The sequence below is a fragment of the Quercus suber genome, unplaced genomic scaffold (genome assembly GCF_002906115.3).
Source record: "Quercus suber isolate HL8 unplaced genomic scaffold, Cork oak 2.0 scaffold_351, whole genome shotgun sequence".
Taxonomy (NCBI): domain Eukaryota; kingdom Viridiplantae; phylum Streptophyta; class Magnoliopsida; order Fagales; family Fagaceae; genus Quercus; species Quercus suber.
In genome coordinates, this window is record NW_027069803.1 from 395,877 (window position 1) to 407,664 (window position 11,788).

General features: G+C 34.3%; 1 pseudogene; it reads left to right on the forward strand.

The window, feature by feature from the left end:
* Nucleotides 1–11,788, forward strand: part of LOC112036681 (protein DMR6-LIKE OXYGENASE 1-like) — a 32,439-nt pseudogene that overhangs the window by 15,491 nt on the left and 5,160 nt on the right.

An 11,788-nucleotide genomic window follows, 5' to 3' on the forward strand; every position in this document is an offset into this window, starting at 1 on the left:
ATCTTACAAGAATGTTATACCTGTTGTTTTACTCTTTACTGTCACACATGCGTTTATGCGTTTGTTGAGTATTTCAGGATTATACAGGTTGATTCAACTAAGCTGCTGTCTACACTTGCAACTATGGATAGTAGTTAGGCTGAATTGAATTTTATGAGCATTATCTTTGTAAAGGGCTTTTTATTTGTAAAACTTTCATCTTCTCATCTTGAGAGGAAATTTGATTTCTCAAAAATTCATTTGTTAGGTTCTAAGGTCTTAGGATTTTATGTATTTAGAACTCTAATTTGTAATGTTGGCAAACCATGATCAAAACATTGTATTTAGTCTTATTTAGACTTGCTCAAAGTTGGTTTAATATTGTAAAGTTGGAATCGAGTGGCTGCAGAAGTACTTGGAACTTTCGGCCTGGCTCGATCGATCGAAGAATAGACTCGATCGATCGAAGAATAGACTCGATCATCGAAAATCGCACAGGTTGAATTTTCTGCAGAATTTCCAACTCAGCCCTACTTCATTAAACGTTTAGGGTTTCATGTTTTTACCCTAGGTATATAAACAAAACCCTAGCCACGTTTTTGAAGGTTGTCCATATTGTATTGTTGCTCATACATTGCTGTTTTGTGTGAATCTCTTGTGAGATCTTTGAGGAGCTTTCCTTTACACAAAACTTAGGGTTTTCATGGTAGAGATGATTTCAACATCTTGAAGATCATTACTGTTGCAACCATTGAATTGAAAAGAAAAGCAAGCGGGGAGCTTGTAGCTGATTGAGGAATTCAAGAAAGAAGTAGTCCGTGGATTCGGAGCCTGCGCGTGGTCGTGTCAGGAAGTTCTACTGGTGGGTAGCATTAGGAAGTCGAGCAGGGAGCTTGTAGTCCTTTTGTATGAACTTCAATTCTTTCATAGTGAATTCAGGTTAGCCTTGAGGATCGGTGGGTCAAATCCTCCCAAGGTTTTTACCGTGTGGTTTCCTGGGTGATCATATCTTGTGTTATTTATTTTCCGCTGCTTTATATTCTTGATATGATTGTTTGGATTGTTTTAACCTAGAATTGCTTAATTTGACTAAGTAACAACTTGGCTAATTAATCTAGGCTACGCAATCTGGTTGTTTAAGGGGTCTAAAACCGTTCACATTCTTTTTATTGGACTTATCTAATCTCACAATCAAATCCTCTTTTTCAAGATTTGCCAATTTTAATTCTTCCTTGAATTTCTTAGAAATTTTCGAAGATTTAGATAATTCCTTACGAAGAGTTTCAAATGTATCAAAAAAATCAACAGAAACAATAGTGTCCTTTTTATTCAAAACATCACAAACATGAGCAGAAAGACACTTCAAATTATCCATGACAATAGGGGTCAAGGATCAGCTCAGAGATCAAAAGATCTAAAACAAGAAGAGTTACCCGTTCTGATACCATTTGTTAGAAATTTAGACTCCTTAAACTAACCAGATTAACCTAGTTAATTAGCCAAGTGATTAACTTAGTCAATTTAAGCAATTCTAGGTTATCACAAACATACAATCACATCAAAAGTATAAAGCAGCGAAAATATAAAAGACACAATGATATGATCACCCAGGAAACCACACGGTAAAAACCTGAGAAGGATTTGACCTAGCTATCCTCAAGGTAAACCTGAATCTACTATGCGAAAGAATCGAAATTCATACAAAAGGACTTACAAGCTCCTTGCTTGACTTCCTAATGCTACCCACAGTAGAACTTACTGACACAACCACGTGCAAGCTCCGAATCCACGGACTCCTTCTTTCTTGGATTCTCCAATCAACTACAAGCACCCACGCTAGTTATTCTTTAAGCTCCAATGGCAGCAACCTTGTTGATCATCAAGATGTAGATAATAATCTCTACCTTGAAAACTCTAAGTTTATGTGAAGGAAAGCTCCTCTAAGATCTCCCAAGAGATTCACACAAACAGCAAATATGAGCAACAAAAACTTAGAGAGGTTTGGGTACAAAACCCCAGATACAAAAGAGGCACTCTCTTCTCTTTCTCTAAAAGCTCTCAAAAACGTGGTTTAGGGCTTCCTTTATATAATGGGAGAATTAGATTTGAAACCTTAATCCGTAATGGGCTTGGGCTATGTTGAAAATTCTGCAGAAAAAAAATTCTGCCGAGATTCGATCGATCGAGCCTTTCCTTAGATTGATTGTGTTAGGTCGAAATGCACAATTGCATCTGCAGCCTTTCAATTTCAACTTTACATGAAAGACCCAACTTTGAGCAAGCCTAAATAAGACTAAACAACCTGTTTTGATCATGGTTTTTGAAAAATACAAATTAGAGTTCTAAATACATAAAATTCTAAATCTTCAGAACTTAACACATAACATCATACAATAGGATTTAAGGGCACTAATCTTAACATCCAAAAGGAATTGTTAGAGGTTTATTCTACAGTCATAAAGGTAATAAAGTGTTTGTTAGCACAAATGCCAAATTCTTGGAAAATGACTATATGAATAATTTTACTCCTAGAAGTAGAGTTGTTTTATCTGAAATGAATGAATCTGTAAATGAATAACCAATGGATGAAACTAGGGATGATGTGGCTGTATTAGATACATCGCAATATACTACTCATGAGATGTCTAGTATACAGGTACCTCGTCGTAGTGGGAGAATTGTTTGGCCTCCTATAAGATTCATAGGTTTGGGAGAAACTTATGATGCTATCTCTGAAGAGGCTGAATCGGATCCCTACACTTATGAAGAGGCAATGAGTGATATAGATGCATATCATTGGGTCCAAGCTATGAAATCTGAATTAGATTCCATGTATTCCAATCAAGTTTGGGATCTTGTAGAGGCACCTAACGACATTAAACCTGTTGGTTGCAAATGGGTTTACAAGAGGAAGAGAGGGATAGATGGAAAGGTTGAAACCTTTAAAGTAAGGCTAGTGGCGAAAGGGTATACACAAAAAGAAGGTATTGATTATGATGAAATCTTTTCTCCAATAGCAACGCTTAAATCTATCAGAATTCTCTTATCCATTACTGCTCATTTTGATTATGAGATTTGGCATATGGATGTCAAGACTGCATTTCTTAATGGCAATCTTGAAGAGGAAATCTATATGATGCAACCGAAAGGTCTCATAGCTAAGAACCAAGAGTATATGGTATGCAAGTTGAAAAGATCTATTTATGGACTTAAGCAAGCATCTAGGCCATGGAACATCAGATTTGATCAAGCAATCAAGTCATTTGATTTTGAGCAAAATCTTGATGAATCACGTGTGTACAAAAGACATCGAGATAAAGTAGTAATGTTCTTAGTGCTTTATGTTGATGATATTCTACTCATTGGAAATAATGTAGGGGTAATGTCATCGGTAAATGTTTGGTTGTCAAGCTAATTTGATATGAAGGACTTGGGTGAGGCTAACTTTATTCTAGGGATCGAGCTTTGGCGAGATCGTAAGAATAAGATGTTAGGCTTATCACAAGCTGGATATATAGATAAGGTTCTAGAACGGTTTAGTATGCAAAATGTTAGGTTCTAAAGATTTAGGATTTTATGTATTTAGAACTTTAATTTGTATTGTTGGCAAACCATGATCAAAACAGGTTGTTTAGTCTTGTTTAGACTTGCTCAAAGTTGGGTCTTTCATGTAAAGTTGGAATCGAGAGGCTGCAGATGCATTGGTGCATTTTGGCCTGGCTCGATCGATCGAAAGAAAGACTCGATTAATCGAATCTCGGGCAGAATATTTTTCTGCAGAATTTTCCAGCTTAGCCCTAACTCATTAAACGTTTTGGGTTTTCTGTTTTTACCCTAGGTATATAAAGAAAAACCCTAGCCATGTTTTTAGAGTTGCTCCAGTTGAGTTGTTGCTCATACTTTGCTGTTTTGTATAAATCTCTTGTGAGATCTAGAGGAACTTTCCTTTACACAAAGCTTAGGGTTTTCAAGGTAGAGATTACTTCAACATCTTGATGATCAACTCGGTTGCTACCATAGAAGCTTAAAGAATATCAAGCGTGGGTGTTTGTAGCTGATTGGAGAATCCAAAAAAGAAGGGGTCCGTGGATTCGGAGCTTGCACGTGATCGTGTTAGCAAGTTCTACTAGTGGGTAGCATTAGGAAGTCAAGCGGGAAGGTTGTAAGTCCTTTTGTATGAATTTAAATTCTTTCGCATAGTGAATTCAGGTTTACCTTGAGGATAGCTAGGTCAAATCCTCCCCAAGTTTTTACCGTGTGGTTTCCTGGGTGATCATATCATTCTATCTTTTATATTTTCGCTGCTTTATACTTTTGATATGATTGTATGCTTGTGATAACCTAGAATTGCTTAAATTGACTAAGTTAATCACTTAGCTAATCATCTATGTTAATCTGGTTGTCTTAAGGGGTCTAAAACCGTTCAAGTGGTATCAGAGCAGGTAGCTCTTTTGTTAGAGATTTTTTGATCTCTGAGCTGATCCTTGACCCCTGTTGTCATGGAGTATGGACACTCTTTTGTTATTCCTCCTCACTTTAATGGGAATAACTATGCTTATTAGAAAGTAAGGATGAAAGCATTCCTGAAATCTATTGATGAGAGGGTTTGGAATTCCGTTGAATACGGATGGCAGAAGCCCACTACTCCTGTGAGTGAGTGGCAAACTTCTGAAAAAGAAGCAGCATGCTTCAATAGTAAAGTTATGAATGCCATCTTTAATGCTATTTCTATGGAGGAATTTAAAAGAACTTCTAATGTTGAGGTTGCTCACACTGCTTGGAAAATCCTCCAAACTATGCATGAAGGCACAAAGGCAGTAAAGATTAATAAACTGCAGCAATTGACTTATAGATTTGAAAGCATTAGAATGTCTGATGATGAATCTTTTGATGAATTCTATGCTAAATTAAATGATATTATTAATTCTGCTTTTAATTTGAGTAAAATCTATGATCAACCTAAAATTGTTAGGAAGATACTTAAATCTTTAACTGAAGACTTTAGACCCAAAATGTCTGCCATTACTGAAAGTAAGGATGTGGACATCATCCCTGTTGATGAGCTTGTAGGATCTCTTCAGTCCTATGAGTTTGACCTACCCAAAGTGAACAAATCCAAATCAATGGCTCTTAAGTCAGTTGATGATGTTGATGTTGGTGGATTTGATGATGAGCTTTCTACTACAGAGATTGCTTACCTTGCCAAGAACTTTAGAAACTTTCTTAGGAATAACAATAGGAAGGCAAGAGGTACAAACACTGTTGAACTTAGAAACTTTAGGAAGAATGATCCCACTAAGGTTAATAATTTTGAAAAACCTAGAGAGAAAGTTGGTCAATTTTCAAACAATCCTTTGGGTGCTCAATGTTTTGGCTGTCAAGGGTATGGTCAAATGAAATCTGAATGTCCTACATTCTTGAGATCTAAGGGTAAAACTATGGCTGTAATCCTTAGTGATAATGAGGTTTCTGATGATGAGTCTGGATGTGACAAGGATGAAAACTTCATTGCTTTCACTGCTACTGCTGTAGTAAATGAAAGTATATCTGTTGAAGAGAACCCTTCTGATGGGGAACTCTCTGAGGATGCAGATCTTCAAGAGGCCTACAATAAATTTTGTAAAATTGCTGCAAAGGATGCTATGAATGTTGAACTTGGCGTGAAGAAAATTGAATCTCTTGAGCTTGAAAAGAAGAATTTGCTTGCTAGTTTGTTTGATGCTAATGATCTTTTGAACAATGTTAAATCTGAGAATATGCTCTTGCTTGATAAAGTTAAAACTTTGGAACATGATTTATCTGTTGCTAGATCTGCTAGTTCCAAACTTGATCACATGTTCAAAAGTATCATTCTGATAAATTTGGTTTAGGATATGTTGAAAGCATCTTTGATTGCACCACATTTCACAGACTTTGTTCCTCCATCTTCTTCTAAACCTTCTGCGAGTGAGGTTGTGAGTGAAACTATTAAGCCCCCTATGAGTGAGGTTGTTAAACCCATAGAAGTTTCACCACATAAGAAGATTATGGTTGATCTAGGAGAGTCTAAACCTAAGGATTCTACCCTTTCTAAGGACAAGATACATGGTAAACTTGCTTGGGTTTGTCACTATTGTGGAAAGTCTGGACACATTCGTCCTAAATGTTACAAGCTTTAAGCTGCTAAGAGAGCAAAGAAACCAAAGGTGCCTGTGCCTCAAGTACAAGATCCTATGGCACTCATTGGTGAATTGGTAAAGGCGTTGAACCTTTATTCCAATCCTGGAGTTGGAAATCATGCGAATGTGAATAAGAATTCCAATGCTCATGGTGCATCTAAAAGGTTTTGGATGCAAAAGACTCGATCTAATTGAGTCTTTCTGACATGGTCCTTGTGCTTCATTGTTCATTCCTTTGTGACCATTGTTATTTGGTTTTTTTTTTTTTGTGTTTTTTTTTTGTTCTAGGACTTCGTGTCAGTAAGTTCTACTGGTGGGTATCATTAGGAAGTCAAGCGGGGAGCTTGTAAGTCCTTTTGTATGAATTTCGATTCTTTCGCATAGTGGATTCAGGTTTACCTTGAGGATAGCTAGGTCAAATCCTCCCCAGGTTTTTACCGTATGGTTTCCTGGGTGATCATATTATTGTGTCTTTTATATTTTCTGTTGCTTTATACTTTTGATATGATTGTATGTTTGTGATAACCTAGAATTGCTTAAATTGACTAAGTTAATCACTTGGCTAATCAACTATATTAATCTGGTTGTCTTAAGGGGTTTAAAACCGTTCACAAAACTCCAAGAAAGGATTACTTCCTTTCAGACATGGAGTTCCTCTGTCTGATGACCAAAGGCCTAAGACTCAAGAGGAAGAAGATTTGATGAGATAAGTTCCTTATGCTTCTGCAGTGGGAAATCTTATGTATGCCATGCTTTGTACTAGACCAGATATCTGCTATTCAGCAGGCATGGTCAGCCGATATTAATCAAATCTAGGACCAAAACATTGGTAAGCTGTAAAGCATATTCTCAAGTATCTACGGAGAACGAGAGATTATATGCTTGTTTACCGAAGTGAGGATTTGATACCTACTGGCTATACAGATTCAGACTTTTAATCGTATCTAGATTTCAGAAAATTTCACATTAGGATATGTTTTCATCTTGGGAGGTGGAGCCATAAGTTGGCGGAGTATTAAGCAGTCTTGTATTACAGACTCCACCATGGAGTCAGAATATGTTGTTGCTTGTGAGGCAATAAAGGAAGCTGTATGGCTCAAGAAATTCCTTTCTGACCTTGGTGTAATGAGAATGAAGCAAGTTTCAATTACATTGTTTTTGACAACAGTGGAGCAGTTGCACAATCTAAAAATCCAAGGAATCGTAAGAAAGGAAAGTACATTGAGAGGAAGTACCATATCATTTGAGATATTGTTGCTCGTGGAGATGTGGTGGTAGCAAAGATTGAAAGTGCAAATAATCTAGCAGATCCATTTACTAAAACCTTGCCTTAAAGGACTTTCGAGTCACATTTGGAGGGAATGAGAGTTAGATTAGTGCACAATAGTCTTTTGGGCAAGTGGGAGATTGTTAGGATTAGTACCCTTAAATCCTATTGTATGATGCTATATATGATATTAAGTGTGACATTATGTATGACATTATGTATGACTTAATATTGTGTTTAACAAAGTTGTTTTATTATTATTTGAAATAATGGTAATATGAATATTCGGAAATTATCACATAGTCTATGAAATGCATAGTATGTGATTTATGTGATTTGGTTACAGAAGATATAAGTCACAAGTTCTTTATAAACTCAGAATTATAGTTTGTAGTCAGTGATGATATTGGGTATTTCATCTGCAAAGACTGTAACATATCAACTACGATAATTTGTCTTGATCATGGAAGTGGAGACTTCTAGTTGATATGTTGATATGTTTTAAGAGTTAAGACATATTGAACTGGACCGCTGTGAGATTCATTATTCTCCTAAGAACTGTCAAATGAATAATAAATCTCACGACTTATATTTGCATGAACTCTTAATCCTGAGAGAATAATGGACTTAATCATGAAGTATAGGTTACTTTGATATATTAGGAGTGAGATCTAAAGTAACGGTCAAAATCTCAGTATGTTGGGCAGCCACATTTGGTGTTGATGGAACATATATTCTCAAGATGGAATTCATAATCTCTTAACGGAGATATAAAATATTCCCTTGAGATAAGTTTAATGAGTTTGTTATTCAGAGAGTTAGGCCTAACCACTTTGGTAAGAAATTACTAAAGTATATATTTATGAAATTAGATTTCATAAATATATGATGAATAACTTAAAAGGATTAAACCGGGTACTCAAGGATTAAGATGTAGTAATCTACAAAGTGGTAGTCCACATTTATGACTTTGTATTACTACAAATATTTTATGAAGAGGTTTGCATGTACAATAAAGTCTTGGGATATAATTTATAGATAAGGCCTAGAGTGCAACTATAATTATATAGTGGTATTAAATATAGTTAATGGTAACTTTGGACTTGTTAAGAGTAGACAGAAATGCCCAAGGCCCATTGGAGCTAGTGTCTTATTGGTCTTTTTTGGTCCCACTCCAGGCCACACACTTAAGCCCAATTGGAAAGGTCCAAAAGGTCAGCCCAATTAGATAATTGGTTAGATACAAAAGGAAAAACATACAGAATTTTTATATAGAAAAACATCATTGTGAAATGGTGTGTATGTGAGTGTAAGTCACTCTTTAATTCTCCTTTTGTAACTGATTGAGAGTCCACACTTCTTGGGCGTTAGTAGAATTGGAGTAAAGATTAAAAGTATTCCCAAGTGCTTCGATCTTTTTTTTGAAATTTATCGCTTCAAGGTATGCTCTCTTATACTTGAATTCTAAAATGTACATAGTGCATGTTATAGATTGAGAATGAAGTAGATCTGTTAATTTTCCGCTGCGTACATACTTATTTCCTTCACATATTGCTACTGAACTTGAATTAGTATATTTTCTTTTAGTGAATATATATCACATCATTTTTTCTCTTTTCAACACCGTTCCAAGGTTAGCAACCATGGAATTTCAGAAGCAGTGATCGATCACATGTTAGATATATCAAGGGAATTTTTCCACATGCCGGAAAGTGAGAGGTTAAAGAATTACTTTGATGATCCAATGAAAACAATGAGACTATCGACTAGTTTCAACTTAAGAACTGAAAACATATCCAGCTAGAGGGATTACTTAAGACTCCATTGTCACCCTCTGGAGGACTACATCCAGGAATGGCCTACCAACCCTCCATCCTTTAGGTATTACCAAAAGAAAACCAACTCCTCTAATAGAGACACGACTGAGGAGTGGTTCAATTTTTTATTCAGATTTTATTACATGAGTGAGTATCCATGTACTCTGACAATATCATATACTCATTTGGGGTGCCGTACAAAAATCGTGTCAGGTTATAATTCTTAGAAATTGTTTGTGTCACCATATTGTACATGTACCTATTGATGGAACCGGAAACTTTCTTTGGGGGCCAAGTTAAATACTTACAAAAAAAAAAAAAAAAGGAAAAAAAAAATTAAATCTAAAGAATAACCTACACACATACCAAATATGTTTTTTTTTTTTTTTTAAAGCACATACCAAATATATTTGTAACATGATTTGGGAAATGCTATTTTCTTAACTATAACAAAGCATATATATAATATTAATAAAAACTAAAAAAATAACAGTGATATCAACGTGTACACTTTCTTCTAAAAGGAAAAAAAAAAAAATAATGACCAAATCTCTAATTTGTTAAATGAAAAATTAAAAAATAAGAATGTTTTTATTAAAAAGTTTAGTTATATATTTCTAAGATATGTTATTATGGAATTAGAGTAATTAGAGAAAAGAAACAGTGTATTAATAATGTATAAAATTTTATATTTTTATGAAATATATATATATATATATATGATATAAGATAGAAATTCTACTCTAGCATAATCTAAGTGTATATGTGTGTGAAGCTCCCTCTTAGAGACTTGAACTTCGGCCCTTACCTCCCACACCCTACAAGCACTTATACTTATGGAGTGACCATCACATTAAGGGTGTGCGGTGATATTTTTATGAAATATATTAAATACACTATGAATTAATAAGTTATTTATGGTATGAGAGTAATTAGAAGAAACAAAAATGATGTATTAGTTATCTAAATAAATTACCACTACACACTCTTGGTGTAATGGTCACTCTATAAGTATAAATGCTTGTGGGGTGTAGGGGGCTAAGGTTATGGTTTAAGTCTTCAAGGAGGGAGCTTCACACACATATACATTTTTTTTAATAAGACACACATACACTTAGATTAGGCTAAAATAAAATTTCTATCTTGTATATATTTAAAAAAAAAAGTCATCATCATAAATGTGTTACATGTTTTTAGTAAAAAATTTGATGGGGCATTATTTAAATTTAATTTTTTTTAGCAAAAAATATAAGAGGATTGGGGGATTTTTGAAAAGTTAAGGGGTGATAGCCCTCCTACCCCAACCCCCCCCCCCCCTCTTATTTTGCCTTTGCCTGTATTCATGTCTGTGCTTCCTAGGTATATACAACTTACAAATTTGTTTAAAAAGTCTTAGTGAAAAAATTAATAGCATGGTTTTTGAGAAAGTAATAAACTAAGTTACTAACTTCATATGAAAATTATTGATTTAGTTTCTTTTTGAATTTTGAATTTTATATACTTTTTATTTTTAAAGGTTGGTTTGGTTAGGCGTTTTGGGAGATTAAAAGAACATTTTTAAAAATCAAGACTTTGTTATGCAACTATAACTCCTCATAGTTATATTAACGCACCCTAAGATCCGTTTGGAAATATCTTATTTGTTGAAATTAAAAACTTTTTTTACTAAAAGTACTATAGATAAAGTTAAAAAGTAGTTGAAATAGAACAGTAAGACCTATAAATAATATAAAAAAATGTAATATGACACATGAATGGTAGCACAATAAGCTGAATAGTAGTAAAAAAACTGGCATTTTAAGCTAATGCCAAATGCAACCTAAGTATCTTAAGTAATGTTAAGGGTTATTTATATATCATCTTTCAAAGGATTGTATGAAACTCAATTAGAAATTGTTATACAAAATTGAAATTTTTTAAAAACTTCCAAATTTTATACTAATAAAATGTAAGAAAACTATACATTTGTAAGTCTCTACTTTAAATTTAAACTATCTAGCTATTCTTCTTAAAGGACGAATGCCTTTTTAAAAAAAAAAAAAAAAAACCTGCCGCCTAAAACAGAAACGTAGCTACAGGCCCTTTGACGTGAAGAAGCAAAATCGAATTTGTGTTATAAACATATATGGATTATATATATATATATATTATGCAGTGATTCTAGTGAACTTTATATATATATATACACATATATGGATTATATATATATATATATTATGCAGTGATTCTACTGAACTTTAATCATCTTAATTATGTAAAACGTATGCTACCTATGTCTTCTGTTTTGGTTAATTATAATATAAATATGATTATAGGGTCGTGATCGATAGGAAAAATAATTATATTTGTTCTAAATAATTAATCAAGTAGCAAATAATTTGTGTTTTGCAGAGGAGTTGTTGGTGAGTACTGTAGAAATGCAAGAGGCCGGCCTAGCATTGAGGCTGCTTGAAGCAATATCAGAGAGCTTAGGACTTGATGAAGATTACAGAGATGAGGCTCTGGGGAAGCATGGTCAGCACATGGCTATTAACTACTAGTAGGGGTGGCAAATAGGCGGGTTGGGT